Genomic DNA, 25,325 nt, shown 5'->3' with positions numbered 1-25,325 from the left:
CACAAGGGGCCTCTCCTACCCTGGGCCTCTTTGCGCTGCATAAGGGATGTGAGGCCGAGAGAAGGGGGCCCCACACTTGGGCCATGATCCAAAGCATAGAAGCCCAGGGAAGTGGGGACCACCTCCCCAGGGCTTAGAAGAGGTGTGTGGCTTTGACTATAAACTTTGCTAAGCCACAGCTTCTCCCTCTTCTACTTTGCCGCCTCTCCTCACCTATTACTTTTCAGCCGATCCTGAAAACAAAAGGGCCATTTGTTGCGTGGAAACGCAAATGGCACCTTTTCAACAGAGCAGAGCCCCGCCCTTGACCTGCTCACACACAATAGTCTTCCTTGCTGTCCCAAGACCCTCCCCCCCCCCCCCCCCCCGGCCATTTTTTCCATCCCCCCATGCCCGTAATCCCAGGGCTGACACCACGCCTTTGGCACCTCATTAGCTACATGTAAAATTGCAGTGATCGGAGGGGAGGGGGCCCCGGAGGAGCAGGTGGCCTGACTTTAATGAAGCCTTTCACGTCGAAGTGAGGCCGAAGCGAGGCCCCATGTTTTTGAGCTGAGCGCGAGGCCCTGGGCAGCTGCCCATACTGCCCATGCCTAGCGCCGGCCCTGACTGCCTATCGCTGGATATGTTAGCGGAGAAAACATGCTATTAGCAACGTTTTTCTCCATTGTGCTAAAATATCCAGCAATAGCGGCGAAATGGGTGAATATCGCTGAGAATACAGCGATATTCACGCATTAGCGACGAAATGCTCTTAGCCATGTTATCCACCTCCCATTGGATAACATGGCTAAGAACTGGTCTGGGCAGGTGTTAGTATTTGGCGATATTCGCGCTTAGCGTGAATATTTCCAATGCTACGCCTGTCTTGCTAATAGGCGATAGCGATGTTAGAGACTGCTTTCAGTCCCTAACTGGTTGGGTACGCCCATTTTGCATGTCATTAGCGATAAACATCGCTGACATGCAAAGCAGTCCCCAAACCGCTCGCTATCGCCTAAAAGCTGTCGCTAACATCAGTTAGCGACAGCTTGCTAATAGGGCAATAGAATTATTGCCGCTTAGCGGCCGGAAATGGCCGCTAAATCCGCGATAATTGCCTATTGCCCCCCTTGGTAATATGCCCCCTGGTTCCCCAGTTCCAAAGTTGGCAGCTCTGGCCATTACGTCACATACTCTCCGTATAGATACGGAGGTACCGTCACTTGGGGAGGTTTTAATTGGGGACCCAGCTGCAGAGAGCATTCTACACCTGAGCTGGAAACCACTTCTTTGCAAAGGTTTCCAGCTTGTGATTGTGCCTTCTCCACACAATGCACACATTCATTACATAAATAACATACATTTAATCGATGCTAGGAAATCCTAGGGTGACTCTCAGTGCCGCGAATGATAAAGTGAATGTGTTTGTCTATTAAGAAAGATCTTGCCTGTACTGGACCTGGTAAAACTGAGACAAGCTTCTTTGTGCATTTCAGCCAGTGTTGTGTTGGTGCGGGGCAGCTAGATAGATCATGTATGCTGGTCCTTCTCTCTACCTATGCCTCACCTCTTTCAGGGATCAACGCATTTTCAACGTCTTTTTATTATATGTATACCGATGATTCACAGTTAGGGGCATATTATCAAGGGGGGCGATAGACAATTATCGCCGATTTAGTGGCCGTTTTCGGCCGCTAAGCGGAGATAATTCTATCGCCCTATTAGCAAGCTGTCGCTAACTGATGTTAGCGACAGCTTTTAGGCGATAGCGAGCGGTTTGGGGCCCGCTTTGCATGTCAGCGATGTTCATCGCTAATGACATGCAAAGTGGGTGTACCCAACCAGTTAGCGACTGAAAGCAGTCGCTAACGTCGCTATCGCCTATTAGCAAGGCAGGCATAGCGATGCAAATATTCCCGCTATCGCCAAAAACGAACGCCTGCTCAGACCAGTTCTTAGCCATGTTATCCAATGGGAGGTGGATAACATGGCTAAGAGCATTTCGCCGCTAATGCGTGAATATCGCTGTATTCTCAGCGATATTCACGCATTTCGCCGCTATCGCTGGATATTTTAGCACAATGGAGAAAAACATTGCTAATAGCATGTTTTCTCCGCTAACATATCCAGCGATAGGCAGCGATAAAAAAATCGTCGCTAAGCCTATTTAGCGATAAATATCGCTACTTGTTGGTAATATGCCCCTTAGTTTTTTACTGCTCGTCCAATCCTTCTATTTACAAATAACATCACCTGTCTTTTGGCCATTAACTATTGGCTGTCTTGCCATACAATTCGCTTAAATCCGCCTAAAACCGAAATGCTCTTGTTTCTCCACCCATCCTTGCCACCTTCTCACTCGTAAACAAGATTGTACATTCAAAAGCACGTTCACCTGCAGAGCTGGAAAAAAAATACTGTGCATTCATGAAGCCCGATCACCGACACATCTGCAAAAAAGACGGTGAATTCAGGAAGCAGGTTCACCTGCACCTCTGGGAAAAATATGAATTGTTGAAGCACGTTCACCTGCACATCTGGAAAAACAGACTGTGCATTCAGGAAGCACGTTCACCTGCACATCTGGAAACAAGACTGCATTCAGGAAGCATGTTCACCTACACAACTGGAAACAAGGCTGTGCATTCAGGAAGCATGTTCACCTGCACATCTGGAAACAAGACTGTGTATTCAGGAAGCACGTTCACCTGCACATCTGGAATCAAGACTGTGCATTCAGGAAGCACGTTCATCTGCACATTGGGAAACAAGACTGTGCATTCAGGAAGCACGTTCACCTGCACAACAGGAAACAAGACTGCGTCCTTAAGCACGTTCACCTGCACAACTGGAAACAAGACTGTGCATTGAGGAAGCACGTTCACCTGCACATCTGGAATCAAGACTGCATTCAGGAAGCACGTTCACCTGCACATCTGGAAACAAGACTGTGCATTCAGGAAGCACATTCACCAGCACATCTGGAAACAAGCCAGTGAAATCTGAAGCCCATTCACCTTCACATCTGGAAACAAGACTGTGCATTCAGGAAGCACGTTCACCTGCACAACAGGAAACAAGACTGCGTCCTTAAGCACGTTCACCTGCACAACTGGAAACAAGACTGTGCATTGAGGAAGCACGTTCACCTGCACATCTGGAATCAAGACTGTGCATTCAGGAAGCACGTTCACCTAAACATCTGGAAACAAGACTGTGCATTCAGGAAGCACATTCACCAGCACATCTGGAAACAAGCCAGTGCAATCTGAAGCCCATTGACCTTCACATCTGGAAACAAGACTGTGCATTCAGGAAGCACGTTCACCTGTACATCTGGAAACAAGACTGTGCATTCAGGAAGCACATTCACCTGCACATCCAAAAACAAGGCTGTGCAGTCAGGAAACACGTTCAACTGCACATCCAGACATAAGTCTGTGCATTCAAAGTCCTGCACCACTCTACAGGACAGTGGCAAGGCTTTGCAGTCTGGAGTACCTGCAAAACCATATCCCAAAAACAAGACCTTCATTAAGGAGCACTTGTACCAAAACAGTGCCATAGATCACCACTGTCATCCATATTACTTCAATGAACATCCATGCCGATAGTAGCACATATTCTAGGTGACGTTGTGCATTGTCAGTTTCTGTGTTTTCCGTTTTTCTGCTCTCAAAGGTGGGGATCATTGTTGCTTGATAAAGCCGTCAATTAATATATTTTCTTTGTGAAGTCTTGGACACAACAATAAGTATGTCTTCAGTTTCATATTAATCTAGAATAAAAAATCTGCTGTGACCGTGTTACTTTGCTGGCAGAATGATTTGCTCTGCCTGTCTATGTCTCACACAACAGGCAATGAGTTGGTGGTGCCACGCGATCTGGTCTGATGGACTCTGGAATTCTAAAGTGGAAGAGAATTCCACCTCCAGCAGCCGATAGGAGGCCTTCTACTTCTTATTTCTTGAGGCTACACCATGCCGTAGAAATACACATTGTTACTTTTTGACCTGTCTTCTAACTCTTTGATCTTTTAAAATACCATATACCGTGTCCCCAAACAGGTATATTGTGTTGGGCCCCTTCTAAGGCAACCTCAACGTTTGCCAACAGAGTCTAGACAGGCATGAAAGGACGCAGTGTTGGATCTCGTGGATGGGAATTCCGAGGACATTTCCAGCACTTTGCTCGCCATTGGGTCAATTGTTAAACTTATGGCGTTGATCTCCTTCATAATTGTTTCCACTGTGTTTTCTGAGGCCTAAGATGTCGAGGCTGGAGAAGTGGTTTTGCTCCCATCACAGCTTTTGTGAATAGGAGTTATTAAGAGGATCAATTATTCGACATCTTGACCTCATCTAAGCAGGAATCTGGGAAAAAAACCTGACTGTCAATCTAGACAGAGCTCAGAAAGTTTAAGGTACGTCACAGGAAACTAGAAATAATGGCACAGCTCATGAGGGTATCTTACGGTGTACAAGAGCATACTCATTGGCTATTGATTTCCCATTTCTTCTTTGTTTCCGTCTTCCAACTGCACATTTTCCAGTTTTAATTTCACTTCATTTGAATAGCTGTTTACTTTTTTTGTCTGTTTACTTTATTCCTTCTATTGCAACAGCTCTAATGACCATGTACCACATTGATGGTAAATAAATTCAAAGAAATAAATAAGATGGGCGACCAAGTACGGACTTGCGTGGGAAACAGCGAGACTAAGATGAAACTCGCCAGCAAGAAATTACTCCTGATAGGAGTGAGGGCAGTTAGAGAAATCTTGCCTATAATCTGTTTCCTAGGTTGTAAATTCCATGGACTCGTGAGTCTTAGAGATCTCAGATGGAAGCCTCGCCTGGAGAAAAACGGGGCTTCACATAATGAAGTTTCAAGGTTGTGACAACAACTCTTTAACAGGTAATGTCCTGGTTACTTACCAGTAATCTTCGTTACTCAAAGTCCTACTCAGTGTCCTGATTGATAACCAGTAATCTTCGTTACTCAAAGTCCTACTCAGTGTCCTGATTGATAACTAGTAATCTTCGTTACTCGAAGTCCTACTCAATGTCCTGGTTACTTACCAGTAAAGTCCTACTCAATGTCTTGATTCCTTACCAGTAATCTTTGTTACTCGAAGTCCTACTCAATGTCCAGATTACTTACCAGTAATCTTCGTTACTCGAAGTCCTACTCAATGTCTTGATTACTTACCAGTAATCTTCATTACTCAAAGTCCTACTCAGTGTCCTGATTGATAACCAGTAATCTTCATTACTCGAAGACCTACTAAATGTCCTGCTTACTTACAGTAATCTTCATTACTCAAAGTCCTACTCAATAGCCTGATTACATACCAGTAATTTTCATTACTTGAAGTATTACTCAATGTCCTGATTACTTACCAGTAATCTTTGCTACTCAAAGTCCTACGCGATGTCCTGATTACTTACCAGTAATCATCGTTACCCGAAGTCCTACTCAATGACCTGGTTACTTACCAGTAATCTTCATTACTCAAAGTCCTACTCAATGGCCTGATTACATACCAGTAATCTTCATTACTCAAAGTCCTACTCAATGACCTGGTTACTTACCAGTAATCTTCATTACTCAAAGTCCTACTCAATGGCCTGATTACATACCAGTAATCTTTTTTAAGTTCAAAAGAGAATTTATTAGTCAAAAATACAAGGTATCAAATAACAGGTCATGAGCAATCAAAGGGCAAATAAAAGAAGGAAAAAGAAGACAAGAACAATCGGAAAAATATTACAATAACGTCAATAACATGAGTAAATCATGGGCAGTAAATATAACAATGATAATACAATAGGTATGCACACAGTAAGATGGGAGTGTTTGAATACATGAAATTGATAAACAACAAGAAAGGAAATGCAAAGGGTATTCAGGGCGGTTTAAGGACTTCTTGCTGGGAGGGTTGTGGGCGGGGCAAACGGAGAGAGCAAGTATTTAGGTATAATGTGATAGGGAGCCATAATTCTTCGCGTTTCGCAGCCATGCGAATGGGGAAAACAAAAGCAGTATCCAACCTGTGGTTGTGACAAACATTGTACCACCAAGCTTTGAAGGAGATGTTAGTTGAAGCCTTCCAATTAATAGTGATCTGTTGAAATGCAACAGCCAACAGCAAGTCAACAATACGAACATCCAGGTCAGCATTGTCCCAACAAGGCGAGAGGCTACCCAAAAAGATGTGGGTACGAGAGAAAGGGATGCGGGTCTTGAAAATTATGTTAATTTGTGCCCAAACTTGTATCCAAAAATCATGCACTGGTTTGCAAAGGAACAGCATATGGAGTAGGGTAGCTTGCGAGGAGGAACAGGACCAGCATATATCTGAGGTGGTGGAAAACCTCTTATTAAGGATAGCGGGCGTATGGAGCAACCTATTATAAATGAAAAATAGAGACTGTGTTAGGGACGCCGCTCTAGAAGATTTACGGATCTTAATCCATATCTTATCCCACATGGATGTGGACCAAATAGTGTCGAGGTCATGCTCCCATTGCTCCTCAACCTTAAACTTGGCCCTAATAGAATCGTGAGCATGAAGATGTTTGTAGAGAGTAGAAGCCTTGGGAGAAGTGCGTAGGAGAGAGTGAAGTTGTGCAGAGGATGTGGGGGAAGAAGGAGGCCCCTGTGCGTGCAACAGACGAGCATATACCGTCATCACCGCTGCCTCAAGTAAAAGATATTTGGGGGCAAAGGATGTAGGTAAATCATAAGAAGAGCAGCGAGTCGAGAAGGACAAAAAGGTGGAGCCTGAAAATAACTGCGAAATCCAAATTAATCCCTTAAGCCTCCAGGACTTCCAATAGAAGGGTTTGTTATGAATTAGGAGGTGCATGTTATGCCAGATGGTGGAGGAAAGGAAGTCAGCAATGTCAGCTGGAGGGGAGGGTTTGGAAGAAAGGAGAAGCTTGGTGGTGAATTTATGAATGGGAGTGGAAATCGAAGGAGGCTTCCGGGAAAAGGAAATATATTCAGCAAAAGAAAAAGGTGAGAGGAAAAGGCATTCAACCTTAGCCCATAGAGGACAAGGAGAGGCGGGGTCCTGCAACCAAAAAGAAGCTTGTCGCAACAGAAAGGCCTTTTGATAGGCTGGGAAGTCTGGAAAGTTGACTCCACCTTCTGAAGCGGGCGTATCATTCTAGCAAGGGACATTCTGGGTCTTTTGTTATTCCACAAAAAGGAAGACAGGACTGTGTTAATCTTCTTGAAGAATTTGGAGGGGATAGGCACAGGGATGTTAGAGATTGTATAGAGGATAATGGGGGACAACATCATCTCTATGGTATCAAGTCGACCCCACCAAGATAAATAAAGAGGGTGCCACCTGGTTGCCAAATCCGATACCTTTTGAATACATTTATTAAGGCAAAGGGAGACAGTGCCTGAGATGGAAGGGGTAATGTGTAGACCTAAATACTTAATCTGCAAGGGGCTCCAAGTAAAGTTGGAAGCGTTAAAGTCAGGTTTAAAGGTGAATTTTGTGAGGGGCAGGATCTCGCACTTATCGCTGTTAAGTTTGTAACCCGATATTGAGGAGTAACTCTGTACTTCCTCCAGTAAAGCTGGAATTGAGGTTGTGGGATCGGAGATGAAAAGTAAGATGTCGTCCGCATAAGCAGCCAACTTAATGTGAGAGTTCGCCGTCTGGAAGCCGTGAATGTTAGGGTTCTGGCGAAGTTTGGATAAAAAGGGCTCCAGAGCCAAATTAAAAAGAAAAGGGGAAAGGGAACAGTTTTGGCGTACACCCCTACCGAGATCAAAAAAGGAGGAGACCTGACCATTCGCACGGACCGCCGCACGCGGGTTAGAGTACAGGAGAGAAACCAAGGATATGAATTTGGGGCCAAAACCAAACCAGTTTAGGGTATGGAAAAGGTAGGACCACTCAACCCTATCATACGCCTTTTCGGCATCTAGGGCGATCGCTGTTAAGGGACCCTGCAGACGTGAGGATTTAGACAAAATATTAAACAGTAGTCTGGTATTGTCGGTTATATAACGACCCTTCACAAAACCAGTTTGTTCTTCGCCCAAAAGGTCTGGAAGCAAAATGTCAAGACGTGCAGCTAGTGATTTAGCAAATATCTTGTAATCGATATTCACCAGGGAAATGGGTCGATAATTCTTGCAATGTTGCGCGTCTTTGCCTTCTTTGGGTATCAAACAAATATGGGCATCGGAAAAGGAACCAGAGGAGCTTCCAAGGGCAGAGAATGTACTTAAAAGAGAGTGGAGTTTTGGAACAAGTAACTTGGAAAAATGAAGGTAAAATTCGACAGTAAAACCATCTGGTTCAGGGGCTTTATTCAGTTTAAGGTGCTGAAGTGCGGTAAGTAATTCTTTCTGGGCAATATCGAATTCTAGATGTGTCAGATCAAGAGGAAATTGCTCAGGCTTCTAGATGGTAGAAAATAAATGTGTAAGAGCGTGGGGAGAAGGCTGAGTTTCAGAAGAGTACAAGGTTTTGTAGAAAAGGGAAAACTCAGCGAGAATGTCAGCGTCTTTGTGTCGAAGAACAGAGTTAGCATCATAAATAGATTCAATGTTCAGCTTGTTGTGCTTGACCTTAAGGTAATTAGCGAGAATTTTCCCAGGTTTGTTCCTTCCCCCATGAAACTTAGCGCTAGACTTTAACAGGTACAGTGAGGCGTCTTCTGTGGATTTTTGGTTGAACTTCATTTTGGCAGCCACGAGAGCAGTCAAACTGTCCTGTGAATGGGAAGTAAAATAGGCATGTTCCAGTCTCTTAATGTCACTAAGAAGTTCACTAGTGAATTTCCAAGCAGCCTTGCGCTTCCGTGCCACAAAACGAATAATAAAGTCTCGTGCTGCTGCCTTAAAAGCATCCCAAATAGTGTGTGTCGGAATAGAGGGAGTGTCATTAAGCAGAAAACATTTGTCAAAGAAAGTGATAAAAGAGGCGGTAAACTTGGGGTCTAAGAGAAGGGTATTATTGAAGCGCCACCTCTTAGGACCAGCGGATTTAGGGAATACATCAATACTAATCAGAACAGGAGCATGATCCGAGAGTAAAATCGGACCAATTTCCGCGGTGTTGAGGGACTGAGCCATGTGGTGAGACACAAAAATATAGTCGATGCGGGACTGTGATTGGTGCGAAGGGGAGTAAGAGGTGAATTCCTTTAATGTTGGGTTGCAAAGACGCCAAGTGTCAATAAGCTTATGTTGGGAGATGGTTTGGGTGAAAAGCTTATGGGGCTTGTTCGGGATATAATGAACAGAAGAATTCCTGTCCAGAAAGGGATCAAAGGGATGATTGCAATCGCCAGCAAGGATGAAGTTATCATCCATAAATCGAGTAACGTGTTGAGAAAGCTCGGCCCAAAAAAGAGGTTCACCTCCAGTAGGAGCACAGACATTGAGAAAAGAGACTGGAACACCCCTGAGAGATAACTTAGCATACGTCCATCTTCCATTAGCATCTGACTCCTGAGAAATAAGCGTAAGGGGAAGCGATTTCTGGCAAAGGATTGCCACTCCATTACGCTTACCGTCACAATGTGAATAAAAAACCTCACCCACCCAACCTCTCTTAAGTTTTGCTGATTCAGTTGCAGAAAGGTGAGTTTCCTGCAAGAAAGCTACATCAACATTCAATCTGGCTAAATGAGACAAAATACGTTGACGTTTGATTGGAGAATTAATACCCTTGACATTCCAAGAAACTATATTCAATGACATTTCATACAAAGTAAACTGTAATTGATAAAGTAACAAAATTGGAGAAAAAGCCCATGAAGGAGAAGTAGGAGAGAAAATAGGAAGTGCTCATCAAAAGTGTAAAAGAGGAAAAGAGAAGAAAAAGTAACAAGTAGGAAATAAGAAAAGAAAAGGATAAGCGAGTAAGAAAAAGAAGGGAAAGAAACACTACTAGTGTAAGGGAAACAAAAAGAGACATATGGTAGAATGCTATGAGAACAAAAATTGTCATCCGTGCGCAGAGAAGGAGAAAGAAAGTGAAAAGGAAAAATGGTAAACAAAGATGGAGACAAAGGTGGAAACAAAAGGGAGAAACAAAAGGAAAATATACCTACAAGAGGAGAGAATGAGAGGGAACTGGGGTAGGATGGGGCCACACGGGTAAGGCAACACATCCGAGGTCAGCTGGACGGGGAACCAGGGAGACATCATCAAACGGGGAAGGAATCCTGCAACAGGGAATAAGGAGAACACGGGTCAATGTACGAAGAGACACAAATTACGAACGTGAGTAACACTGAACATCAATGCAAGTTAATGAGGATGAGAACAAGAAATGGTAAAACATGTCATAAGATAAGAGGAGCAAAATACAACATCATAACAACATGCAATAAAGATATAACTCAGCCACGAAAAGAGGAGGAGGGACCAGAAGAGTCCATGGCGGATGGCGGAAGTTTTGTGCGCATTAATGAAGCTCTGCAGGCGCACTGGATCTTCGTAAGTGGTTGTCTTATTGTTATAGGTAACTTTGAACAAACAAGGATGGTAAAGACCATATCTTGCACCCATTGAACGAAGGTCATCTCTCATGCTTAGAAAGGCCTTGCGCCGGTTGGCAGTAGCTTTTGCGTAGTCTTGGGCAAAGAACAAAGGGGATCCAGACCAAGTCAGCTTGGGAGAAGATTTGGCAGCTGTCAAGACCTTCAGCAGATCGGTATATTCTAAAAAGTAAATGATGACACCTCTGGGTCTCTGTGATGGAGAAGCTGAAGCAGAAGGGCGGCCCAGACGATGTGCACGCTGAATGTCGAGATTTGTGCCCTCTGGGAGATGAAGCAATTTGGGAAGGAACGATTTGAAAAAGGAAAGGGAGTCTGAACCTTCAAGTCCTTCCCCCAAACCATAAAGGCGGAAGTTGTTCCGCCTGTTCCTATTTTCCAATTCCTCCACTTGCCGCTGAAGAGCAGAGACTTGGGAGTTTAAATGAGGCACAATAGAGCACGTTTCCTGGAGGGAGGTAACTGAATGTTCAACGGAAGACACCCTAGTGTCCATTTGGGACCAATTATCCGATAAAGCCTGAAGTTTAACAGTAGTCTCCTCCATAAAAGGACGTAGGGACCTAATTTCCTCAAGAAAGGGGCGAAAAGACCTAATTTCGTCCAATAACAGCTCCATGGAGACTTTCGTGGATTTTGTAGATGGTGAGGGAGGGTCCTTTTTTAATCGCTTAGCATTGGCCTTCCCCGGTACAGGTTGAGAAGGCTCCATTGCGGTATCCGAGCCAGACGAGGTGATGAAGTCCTCCAATTTGGAGAAGGCAGAAAAGACCTTAGAGTTCATGACAAAAGCAGTCCTTGTTGTATGGGGCGACTGCGACAGATGCTTCAGTCTGCCCATAAAGCACTAGTTATAGTAAAGCAGCCACGATGTACACATAAAATGCGTGATTAAATAGGAAATGTAGCACCAAAAGTCACCAGAGAGGCCTGTAGTAGAAATAGAATGGACTAGGAGTGAAGTATAGCCCTGGCAGGGCTCATTTGTTAGAAGAGACGTCAAACATAAGCTGCAAGTGGGGTAATCAGGATGACGCAATAGAAATGAGAAAGACGTAGTTTACAACAGGCGCTCATTGGAGATAGGGCCAATGGAAACCTTCAACCTTGAGAGGAACATACCTCAACAAACGGAAGAAGCTTCAAAATATCTGAACTGCGTGCTTAGAAAGTCAGTGAGCAATAGGTACTAGGCAGCACATAAAATAAAATAATAGAGAGAAAGAAATCGTGGTAAGTAGAGTTTGCAGGGACTACAATGGAATAGAGGCCATCCACAGAATGCAGCAAGGAGCAGCGCAGTGTGGCGTCGAAAAACACAGTAGTAATTCACAGTGTCCTCAACATGTCAAAGGCAACATTCATCGATAGTAATTTTTCAAATAATTGTCCTCCATCACCTCAAGGTCAAGCACATCCAACTCAGAAATGTCCCTTGAAGAACAACAGGTTAGCAGGCATGTCTAGTGTGACGCGGCATGTAATCTGCAGCATACACCCAGTACGTGATGGACATCTCATATTATAGTGCAGTAATGAGGCAAAACTGTTAAATCAGCAGATGAATGAAATTAGAAGCAGGCTGCATCTCAAAATGGGGGCTTGGTGCTGGCACTGAGGAGAAAATGCGCATTTAAAAAAAATGGCGGCCGCTCGAGCAACAAGCCGCAAAAAACACAAAAAAAAACTCACTGCGCCGACTTTTCCAATTACAAGACCACCAGGAGGCCTCCGGATGACAGAGAAGCACTCGACAGGGTGGCATCAGCCCTGCAGCTCATCACGCAGAGGAAAGGTGTATAAAGCGTCAGCTCGAGGAAAAGCACAAAATGGCGGTCGCAGTCTTGACAAGTCCGGAAAAAAACTTAGCTTCGAAATTCTTTAATGCCCCATCAAACGAAAGCCTGCAGGGTGCGTCATAGTTGTCTGGAAGTGTTCCGACGTTTTAGAGCAGGTTCGGAGCAGGAATACGAGCCTCATAACGAAAGTCTCCTGGGTCCGCAGCGGAGCCTCACTCGAGCGCTGCCATCACCGCCGGGCGCCAAGCCACGCCCCATACCAGTAATCATTACTCAAAGTCCTACTCAATGACCTGGTTACTTACCAGTAATCCTATGTAAAGTAACAGGAGCCCCCTGGTGCGAATAGCAATCCTGGGTCAGGGTAGAGAATATATGTAAACAAAAATTCCCAGGCATGCACAAACGTAACTAGCAAGTACACATGTAGATAGAATTATCTACAACAACATTCGACAACTGCTTTCTCCAATAAAATTGGTTTTAATTTCTTTCAAATATTCATAAGTAATTCATATGATAAAAATACATTACAATGTTCAGAGTCAGTGCAAACTTCATTGTATCTATACATGATATGTCAAGATTAAAATTTCAATAAACATTATAAAAACTGATGGTTTCCTGTCGACGCGTTTCGACACGTGTCGAAACGCGTCGACAGGAAACCATCAGTTTTTATAATGTTTATTGAAATTTTAATCTTGACATATCATGTATAGATACAATGAAGTTTGCACTGACTCTGAACATTGTAATGTATTTTTATCATATGAATTACTTATGAATATTTGAAAGAAATTAAAACCAATTTTATTGGAGAAAGCAGTTGTCGAATGTTGTTGTAGATAATTCTATCTACATGTGTACTTGCTAGTTACGTTTGTGCATGCCTGGGAATTTTTGTTTACATATATACTTACCAGTAATCTTCATTACTCAAAGTCCTACTCAATGGCCTGATTACACACCAGTAATCGTTATTACTTGAAGTCCTACTCAATGCTGTGGTTACTTACCAGTAATCTTCGTTACTCGAAGTCCTACACAATGACCTGGTTACTTACCAGTAATCTTCATTACTCAAAGTCCTACTCAATGGCCTGATTACATACCAGTAATCTTCATTACTCAAAGTCCTACTCAATGACCTGGTTACTTACCAGTAATCTTCATTACTCAAAGTCCTACTCAATGGCCTGATTACACACCAGTAATCGTTATTACTTGAAGTCCTACTCAATGCCCTGGTTACTTACCAGTAATCTTCGTTACCCGAAGTCCTACTCAATGGCCTCATTACATACCAGTAATCTTCATTACTCAAAGTCCTAATCAATGACCTGGTTACTTACCATTGATCTTCATTACTCAAAGTCCTACTCATCGCAGTCTTGCTTGTGAGGTGAATTCCACCTCGAGACAGAAAATTCCAGGACACTTTTGTGAATACACACCCCGCCCAACCATAACTGGGTGTCATACATCGGCTGGCATTCCGTGGATCCTTCTGGCATACCGTGCCAATATGGAGGCTCAGCCAGTTAAAATGTAGGGCAGGTGGATTAAAATGAAATGGGACAAGGACAAGTGAATTAAGGATAAAGAAGATTACTGATAAGTAATTGCGATATTAGGAAAGCGACTTTCATGGAGACAAATTTAACATCCGGACACCTTCAAATTAAGGAACAGAGGTCAATCTGAAGCAGTCCTGTCAAAAGAAGCATTATTCCCTAGACACATGTTTTTAGTGCCTTGCACACATACCGCAACATTTATTTATAGATTTTGAAGCAAACCTAATCTGCTTTTTTGTAATAAAGAAAATAACATGGCAAATAACAGTAGATTCATAGCTAGATGTGGTGAGCCCTATAAGGACCATTAGGGATTGGTCTAATGAATGAATTAATGAAAGGTTGCTCCAATGCCCATATATCAAAAACTCGTTAAACCACAATGATGTGCAACTAAATTGTGCACATCGTCGATATTTACTTATCACACTTTAAGTTCATTAATATCTAAGAAAATTCTATTGTATTGGCAATCAACAACAATTTTCCCAAGAAATGTCCGTATAACCAAACTACCAAAGATATAATTATGCATCTTAGTAAAATTAGTGAGAAAAAAGCAACCCTTCACCAAAATTAGAGAAGATGGAAAACAAATTATTAAGTATTCGACTTATGTTAAAAAAACTATTTCAACATGAAAAATACAAATTTTTGTAGGCTCACCTAGGGTATTGTTTAGCAGGTTGCATGAATATGGTCTTATCATACCAGTTCCAAGGAGTGCTAGGTAGAGAATAAGTTCAAGGCGAGAATCAGGGCACTATTTTTAATTTGCAATTAATTCATTTGCACAGTAGTCCCTAGGGGATTTTGTACTTGTTTTAAACCTCAGCGAAAGTCAATGGGATTTGTATGAGGGTCTTCATTGAATTTCAATAATACCACAGTTTCCCCTCTGTGGGCAAAAAAAGTCCATAGCTATTGATTAAGCCCATTGTGAAATATTGCTGATTTAAAATGTAGGTACGATCACAGTTTTAAATAGAGGGAACTTGACCTAAAGACATTAGAGTGTTTTACAAAACCACCAGAGTACATTACACAAGGCCATTTTTTTTCAGGCATGGGGTGAGCAAGTTATATTCCCAAAATCACAGAATGTTGAGCCGATGCCGGGACTCGAACCTGGTTCCCCATTCCAAAGTCTGCAACTCAGACCAAAGGCCACATCTCCTCCTGCAGTGTATGGGTGAGAGGGCACCAGACCCCGGGGTGTTAGGGGCCCACTACACCACAATCATGACAGTCTTTTGCTACTCAACTGAGGGGAGTTCGGGTGGCCAATGTTTGTTGTTTACCTTGGGGACTATGGCAAGGTTACTAAGCCACTATGTAGGTGTCAATTATTTGGGTAAAGGTTTCTTGGGTTGTACCTCATAGACAGTGGGAGCCTGAAGCTTTTTTCGCAAAATTATTGATTTGCTACATAATCCACCATCTGCTGCATAGCAAAAAAAAATTCTAACTCAAATGGCTCAAAAGTTGCTAAAAAAAATGGCGCGGCCCTTCACAAAGGTTAACTGGTCAATTTTCAGTTGCTTATTTCTGTATTTATCTGTTATCTGTTAAGCTGGTTCTAATGAAGTGACATATTTGCCCAGATAATATTACCATGTGGACAAATGACAAAATTAAGAAGTCATTCTCGCAGTTAGATTGGCCCACAAATAGAAACAAATTCGTATTTGTTCCAGTCCCTGCACATTTCCAGTGTTTTGAATGAAAGATGTGTTTTATAACTGATCACCGGGAGAGGTACCTAGCATTACCCATAAATGGCCTCAAGATGGCACCCCGCTTCCACGCTAAGCCTGCACCTTCGTGGCGCAGTGTCCCGTGAGAGCTGCGGAGCTCCCAGGACGCACCCTCCGAGCACCGAGAGTGGGGTGCGGCCCAGGGGAGCATCCTGCCCCGGGGAGCCCCCTTGAAGAGGCAGCCGAGCACAGCCGCAGCACTGCAGCAGGCCGTGTGCACGGATCAGGCAGACGCACCCCAGCGCCGCTGGGAGCCCCTGGACGGCTGTGATTTATAGCCTGCCCGCGCGGGACACCCCTCCGAGGGCTTCCTTAAGAAGGAGGGCCCTAATTGTGCTGCCTGAGCAGGGCTTTCATATTTGTCGCTTCATCAATCCTTCCGCGTGATGAATAATCACCCGGTGTGAAAGTGACACGGTTTCGTCACCGAGCATCTTTTTATCCTGCAAAGTTTTTTTGCAGGTAGAAATAGTGCAAATGCTGAGCGAGCAAAGGCAGAGAGCGGCCCCAGGTGAGAGAAGAAGCAGGCTGATGAACGAATACTTGTTCCAACCTCCTGCCCGTGGGGGGTGAGGCTGGAAAACACTCTTTCTCATCTTTCTGGAGTATCCGACATCTGTGCATCCGTGGGTCATTTAACATCACAGTGCAATGCAAGGACGCTGTGGGGATTGAGACGCGATATATATATATATATATATATATATATATATATATATATATATATATATATATATATATATATATATATATATATATATATATATATATATATATATATATATATATATATATATATATATATATATATATATATATATATATATATACATACATATACATACACACACATGCACACATACATACATACACACACACACATATACATACATACACACACACACACACACACATACACACACATTCATACATACATACACACACACACACACACACATATACATACATACACACACACATACACATACATACATACATATACACACAGACACACACATACAAACATACACACACACACATACACTTACATACATACATACACACACACACACATACACATACGTTCATACATACATACATACACACACACACACATATACATACATACATACACACACACACATACACATACATACATACATATACACACAGACACACACATACAAACATACACACACACACACATACACTTACATACATACATACATACACACACACACACACACACACACACACATACATACATACATACATACACATACACATATATATATACCTCATGCATATGGGCGTTACCCCAGCAATACTGATTATCCACTGAACACCACACATCCGACCATGTTTTTCACGAAATACCTAATGTATGTGGGTTAAGTAATCAGGGCCCCCAGTTTCGAACATATTGGCACCCGCTACACACACCTGCGTTCAGCGAACCTTCAAACTACACGTGAGTTTGGCCTCAGATGGTTTTAGGCAGAAACATAATCTTCAGCCCAAAACACGTCCGTGCCCTACGGTTTAGATAGATAGGTCGATGGGTAGATCTAATAGATGGGTTGATAGGTAGGTCGATAAGTCGATAGAGAAGTAAATAGATGGATAAGTCGATAGAGAGATAGATGAACGAGCAGATAGATATATAGATAGATGAACGAGTAGATGGATAGATAGATAGATAGATAGGTCGATAGATAGATATATAGCTAAATAGACAGACAGAGAAACGAAAGATAGATAAGATAGATAGATGAATGAATGAGCAGATAGATAGATGGATTGATAGGTTGATAGACAGACAGACAGACAGACAGACAGAAAGAAAGATAGATAGATAGATAGCTTGCTAGCTAGATAGATATATAGATAGATAGACAGATAGACAGATAGACAGATAGATAGATAGATAGATAGATAGATAGATAGATAGATAGATAGATAGATAGATAGATAGATAGATAGATAGATAGATAGATTTCAAATGTACCTATATTAATGCTGTGAATTCTCTTTCATTTTAAATCACGAGTGTCCAACAGTGCTTAACGAGTGCTTGACCAAGGACAAGTTTCAGGATAGCCACATGTGATAACCTTATTTACAATGAACCTACATTGGAATCACCCACATAGTGAACGGCTCTCTTGGCAGTCTGGCATGGATGAGGCTGTTGAGGACCAACATTGGACATCCATGTTTTAAATAGTGTGGGTTTTCTTTACTCATTTTCTTGATTTAGCTAAATAACCCATGAAGGCAATTATTCCACAAAGATATAATGGAGAAATCACCTCAATTGGTTTCAACAAGGGTTTCTGAGAAGCTTTGGATCAATATGCGATTTCATTGGTTATGGGAGCGATTCAAAGTGAAAGTCATAGTTGCGTCACAACAAAGAACACATCACATGACAGGTTTACACCCCTTGGCTCTCAGAGGAGCCGGGGGGAGTGGGGGGGGGGCACTGTTATGATACAAAGAACAATCCAGAACAAATTATGGTCATTGCACAGAATGCACCTAGAAATGAAATAAACTGCGCATGTTGTTGGGTGGGTTGAGCATCAATCCTAAATGTATTAAAAAAAAACATTATTTACAGGGGCATAGCTTAGTCAGCGAGATTCAGGAGCAGTCCAGTCCGAACAGCCCAGCCAGGTCTTCCCTGAATCAAAATATAAGCAACCAAGGCCGGTGTCACCGCAGTTGGGGCTGGACTGTTCCTATTGGAGCAGGGCTAAGACTGATTTGCATATGGGTGGGTTCAGACAGAGGTGGCATGGTTAGAAAAATAACTATAGTCTGGGATCAGTTCAAGTACACTTTTCTGTGTACTTCAGTGTAGTGTAACATGTATGTCCTGACATGGGTCCCGTGCTCCCTGTACCACTGGAACCAAGCTGCACCTGTCTGATGGGGATCCAGCCAAAACAAACCCAGTCTTGCTTGTTTCTGGTTCAAAGAGGACGTGCCCTGGCAGTTCGGGCTCGGCTGTTCCTATTGAAGCAGGGTGAAGACTGATTTGCAAATGTCTGGGTCCAAACTGAGGTGGCAAGGTGTGCAAAATAACGAGGATGTGGCCTGAGTAATTACAAGTGGCTTAAATTAATTGAAGTGCTTGGAACGAGCTATCTGTTTGTCTATCTATCTCCACTCACTTCAGTCTTCCTCTCTCTCCCTCTCTCTTTTTCGCCCACACCATCCCCCACATGGGTGCAATCTTCTGTGGGCCATTTTGGGCTCAGACCATAGGCCTATTTTCAGCCAAGAGGCTCCTCTTTTGGAAGGGCAACACTGGTGAAGATCACAGGTAGCACCTGTAGTGCCTACATCATCATCTCACATAAGTGATGTAGAGACCTGACGGTGATTTAGCGCTATATAAATATCAATTATCAATAACAATAACAATGTAGGTGAGGCACTTTAAAGTGCACCAAAGCTTTGTTCTGGGGCAGAAACTCCAGCAGAAGTGAATGAATGAAGAAAAAAGTATAGAGCACAGCTGGTCCTTTATTAGAAGCGTCCTGGTGCTATGATGGTGATGAAAGACAGAACAGAAATGACACTTCAAGGAATAGAAATGTCTTCAGTTGGGCCTTAAACAGACTTTCACTCGAAATAGATAGGAGGTGGGAACGTTGAGCGTTCCAAAATCTGGGAGCTAGGAAAGAAAAGATCTACCACCAGATCTAGTTTTCCACACTTTGAAGACGCACAGCAGTTTTTAATTGGCTGACCGGAATGCCCTAGATAGAGAAAGGGAGGGAGGGAGGGAGGGAGAGAGGGGGAGAGAGAGAGAGAGGGAGGGAGAGATAGAGAGAAGGAGGGAGACAGAGAGAGAGAGAGATAGAGAGAGAGAGAGAGAGAGAGAAAGAGAGAGAGAGAGAGAGAGAGAGAGAGAGAGAGAGAGAGAGAGAGAGAGAGAGAGAGAGTGAGAGAGAGAGAGAGAGAGAGAGAGAGAGAGAGAGAGAGAGAGAGATGTGTGTATGCGGGTGTCTGGTGGCTCAGTGAACGAAGGCGTCCGCGGCAGGGGACTGTGTTTAAACTTATGGTCACAGTTTTTTTAGGCTCTAACCCCGCCCCTCCCCCACTGACCCCGCCCCCACCGGTGCGCCACAAACCACACTGTAAATTTGGCCCCCCAGAGAAAGTTTGGGAGTACCCATTCCCTAGAAGAAGGATGTTTTTTGACCCGGGCTTAAAGATACCTAGGGCTGTTTTCGTGAAATGCTCTGTGCGTGATCATAAGCGTTTTAAACCTGATTCTAGATATAACTGGCACCCAATGAAATTGCTTCAGTCCTTGCCTAGTGGAGTGTCGTTTTGGAATATTCAGGACTAGCTGAGCTGCAGCATTTTGGAGATGCTGGAGCCGAGTGAGCAGGTTCAGAGAGACTCCCAGATAGAATACATTAGCATAATCTAACCTGGAAGTGATTAATGCATCTACAATACCCTTCTGGGTAGCTAAGGGGGGGGGGTATTTTAAGAACATTCTTAGTGATTTTGAAAACCCCAAACAGGTGTCAACATTAGGCTGCACTTGGGGTTTAAAAGTTAAAGCCATGTCCAGGAGCACCCCCAGATTCTTGGCTACAGTTGAAGGGGCGTGTGCACACCTCAGGTCAAAGGGCCAAAGTCTCAAAGGATCAACTGGGGAAGGAGAACCAAACATTACGATTTTGTTCAGTTTTATCAGAATTGAGTTGTAAACCCCTGTTATTCGTCCAACTAGCTTCCATCTACCGCTTTGCTTCCATCAATTATTCATCGACCGTATTGTCATCATCTTTTTGACAGACCAAAATTATTGCAGTTATACATGAATTTGCCATATGATTTGTCATGATAGTTAAGGATGTATAGGATTTAGCATTTTTCCCTTTTTTCTATTTATATTTATTGACACTATATTGTTCTCAACTGTTTTATATGGAATGAGACAAAATAATACTAAAATGAAACCTGTGTACAGATATTAATCAAAATGAGTTATAATCATCATTAAAACTACAAATATATTTTTCTAAATATATGACAGTCTTGGTATATTTGTGGAGCATTATGTGTGGGTTTGTTTATTGAATTTTCACCTAGAATATTTTGGCGTATAGAATACATGCTTGCTATATATACTTTCTTTTTCCGTAATATTGTTTACTCCTACGTATAGCGAGCCTATAGGTTATGTAGGGGTCCCCTTTTTTTTCAAAATTATACGACCAATCGCCAACAGTAGTAAGACAGCCCTGAAAATCACCAACCACAGTATCATCGAGTTGTTGAAATGCCAACATAAGTTGTGTGTCGTCTGCATATGATACAATATTCAGACCCCAGCTTTGAACTATTGGGGCTAGTGGGGCCATATAAGTGTTGAAGAGAGAAGAGCTCAGTGCTGAGTCCTGTAGGACACCACACGTTATGGCTCTGAACAGAGGGTTAATAGCGATAAAAAGACTGCTTTTTGCCTGTCTGATCAATAGAAACAGAGTCAATCTAAGACTCTGCCCACTATACCTGCTTCTCTAGTCTCTGTGCAAGAATTTGATGGGATACGGTATTGAATGTTGTGGATAAACCAAATAAGATAACCATCGCTTTGCGTCCCAGATCAAGATTCCCACTAATATATTCAGTCACCTCTTAGAGGGCAGATTCAGAGCTGAAACCTGCACGGAGACCCAACTGCGAGGAGTGAAGGAGATTATTCGGCTCAACATACCTGGTTATTGGACAGTTCACCAGAGATTGCAACATCTTCCCCAGAACAGGGAGCAGGGAGATTGGTCTGTAGTTGCTCAAAGGGAGCGGATCTGCATTGTTTTTTTTAAGATAGGCACCACTAGTGCCTTTTTCCAAGTTAATGATACCTCACCTGTTTCTAAAGATAGATTAAAAACTGCATTAATCTGCCAAAAAAAAGGGAAGACGACGGGGAGTGAGACAATGATGCTAGGTTGACGTAGCTTAGGTTCCGGACTCTGCACGAGTGAACCTCTTGGGCTGAGAAGATGCCCGGATAAGTGATAGCAGCAAAGAAGACACTCAGGGTACGTTGCCTGGAAATAGTAGCAAGGAGCAGCATTTAAGTCAAGGTAGCGGGAATAGGCCTTACAGGTAGCTTCCCAGTTGCCTCCAAGAATGCGGGGGTACGTAATTGAGAGGTGAGTAACCACTAACAAAATGCCATTTCCACAGCGGACATGGTGAAGGGGAAAAATATGAAACCGAGGGGGCTCATAATATGAGCGCAAACTGGTATAAACAAGTGGTCTTATAGCAAATGCAAATGTTGGCAGATGCCATGCTTAGTATGTTTAGCATGCCTGTAGTGCCTCTGCTTCTCCAGCCCTATTTATGTGTTGCATGTCTGACTGTGATGTGTTGTTGAAGCCCCGCCCTGTACGCGTGCCTCAGCAGGCACTGGACCATTCTTCTGTGACACCACTGCCTGAAGTTTGATACAAGCGCCATCACCATTGCTTCATCAAACAATCTTGGAGATGATGCATAGCAAGGAAGCCAAACTGGGCAGATGAGTGGTTGTGCCATGCCATGTCTCAGGTCTTCTTAATAAAATAAAAGGAGAAGCCCTTAGAACCGTGAGTTATTTAACATTTTTAGACCTTCCTCGTTGGGATGGCTACAAGATGATAGTGGTGATTCAGGCTGTGCAATTCATTTATGAGAGGGGAGCAGGAAAGGAACAGCCATGTTTTGATTAACTCCCTCTGGACAAGGTGGTTGTCTGGGTCTCTGAAGTTTATCCTAAAATGTTGCCACAGTGAATGTGAATGGAGAAGTTATGATGACCACTAAGATTTCTTGAGCTTTTTCCCCGCACACAGTGGTAGGCATTTAGGGCCACATGTACAAACCATTTTTGATGTCGCAAGCGGCCTGATTAGTAGAATCGGGCCATATGTGACTGAAAAAAATGCTTTTTGGCATGTAAAAAGCCCAAATAGGGATTTGGTAACTTTTTACCAAATCACAATTTGGTTTTGTGATTTGGTATCAGAAAGGGGCATGTTTAGGGCGTTCCTTCCTAATACTGAATCGCAGTGGTATGTGTGAATGTTTTACGACCAAAATGGCTGTCTGTAAGGTTTCCCAGCACTAGCCTCCTCAACACCAAGCCATTAAGTCGACCCTTAATAGTTAAAGGGAGGACGGGAACAGCCAGGTTTTTAGCTGTTTCCGAAAGAATGCAAGAGATTTACAAGCTCTCAACGAGTGTGGCAGATTGTTACAGCTTTGGGCCAAGAAAGGCGAATGAACGGCCACCTTGGCGAGACTTCCTGATCCTGGGAACCATTGCCAGTTCCTGCTGCCATGATCGCAGTGTACGATTTGGACAGTAGCCAGCTACCAATGATCTTAAATACACAGGCCCTGAGTTAGCAGGGCATTTGTGCATGTAACAAAGGGTCTTAAAATTAATTTGGCGCTCAATTGGTAGCATACGTAAAGTATGTAGCAGGTTAGCTGAGAAGACAGGGCTAGCTGGATTAAGTTGTAGGCAAGCTGCCACATTTTGGACTGTTTGCAATCTTTTCAATGAAGCTTTTGCCACACCAAACATAGTATGTTACCGTAATCCATGACAGCCACTGCAGGAGTACTACCTTTTTGTAATATCCAAGAAGAAACACTCGTAATGAAGTTTGATTACAGTCTTTATTGAGTCCCACAGGAAACAGGAACACATGCGGTTGCGCAGGTCACAGGGGAAATATCAACTGACAATCCCAACTGTCAAAGTGTACACCATACGCACTCACGCAGGCGGCGCGAGGTCAGCGCTGGACATAGGTCGCGAGCATGTCGCGCGAAGGTTACAACATTACATATATCTCCTTTTCTTAGCAGACAAAGAAGAAGTAAAAGGTACAGGAAGATGAACAGAGAACAACATGAGAAACCGAGAGAAAGAAAAGAATGTGAAACAGAGAGGAGGGGGAGAGAGGGAAAGAACGAGCGAGAGAGATAGAGAGAGATAGAGTACAAACTGAGACGAAAGAAAGGCAGGAATAAGTAAAGAGAAAAATAAACTAGCGCCTGTATCTGACAGGCAAGCGGATCACTCTAGAGCTCCTCCTTGGAACAATAGGAGGATTGCATGAATCAGGAACTGAACTGTTACCAGGAATAACATGAGGAGAAGCTACTGGGTCATCGTTAGTGTTGCCCCGATGACTGTTAATGACTTTACTCTTTATAATCTTACTCATGTTCCACCAATTACGTCCATTGACGCGTACAGCACTTCCACAAACCTTATCAACAATAACAGGATTACTGAATTTGTACTCACCTTTTTTTACAAAACCGTGGGGCATATTACCAAGCAATAGCGATAATTATCGCTATTTCTTGGTTAGAGACAAAATTTTACCGCTGAGCTGCGGCGATTTTTACCGCAGATAAACCTTGGTATTACCAAGGTTTATCGCAAATGCGATAAAAAACGGCCGCAATGCATGAATATCGCTGAAAAGTCAGCGATATTCATGCATTACCGAGCTAATGCTCTTAGCCATGTTATCCACCTCCCATTGGATAACATGGCTAAGAACTGCTCAGGGCAGGTGTTAGCTTTTGGAGATATTCGCGCTTAGCGCAAATATCTCCAAAAGTTGGTAATAGGAGATAGCGATGTTAGCGACTGTTTCCAGTCGCTAACATCTTGGCACGCCCACTTTGCATGTCATTAGTGATAAATATCACTGACATGCAAAGTGGGGCCCAATATGGTCGCTATCTCCTACTAGCTGTCACTAACTGGTGTTAGCGACAGCTAGGTAATAGGGAGATAATTTTATCTCCACTTTTTTGGCTTTTAAAGCCAAAAAAGCAGAGATAAACCCCCTTGATAATATGCCCCCCTGTCTTTTCACTCTAACTAAATCTCCCACAACAAAATCTCTGCTGGCTACCCTTTTCCTCTCATCAAAATATTCTTTTTGCTTGGCTTGAGTTTCTCCAACCTTGTGTCTGACTCTTTCATCCATATCTTGTGGAGTGCTATTTGACTTAAACCATTTTGACATCCAAGCAGGTCTAAATTCCGTACAAGGTTTCCTGCCTCTCAGAAGTTCAAAAGGGGAAATGCCTGTGGTAGAGTGAGGAGTGGTTCTGTAGAACCATAACATTGTCCTCACCGTAGGGGGTATTGTTTTATTGTGTTGTATAGCCCATTTGACACAGTCACCCACAACCCTGTTAAGTCTTTCAACCAGACCATTTGTTTGGGGATGATACAGGGAACTTCTGAGGTGGGTTACAGAGGATTCTTTAAGGAATTCTTCGACCTCTGCAGAAACAAATTGAACCCCATTGTCAGATACAACATATCTGGGGAAACCTTCTTTCATGAAGACATCTTTCAGAGAAAGTCTCTTCTGCAGGCCAGTAAAATGAACAACTCCCTTGGCCTTCTAGCTGATCTATACAAATCTGGTGGATAACAGTATTTTTTTACCAATTGTTTCTATATTACACTTTTGTAGAACCAAATGAGCATAGTACAAGACACATTTTATGGTCATACATAGCAGGTTGGTGGTAAACAATATTGAACACCGCCATCAGGTCCAGGAAAAATAAGTGCAACTTGCAATGCCAAGTGGGCGGAGT

The sequence above is a fragment of the Lissotriton helveticus genome, chromosome 7, assembly GCF_964261635.1.
Source record: "Lissotriton helveticus chromosome 7, aLisHel1.1, whole genome shotgun sequence".
Lineage (NCBI taxonomy): Eukaryota > Metazoa > Chordata > Amphibia > Caudata > Salamandridae > Lissotriton > Lissotriton helveticus.
Note: the sequence above shows the minus strand (reverse complement) of the source record.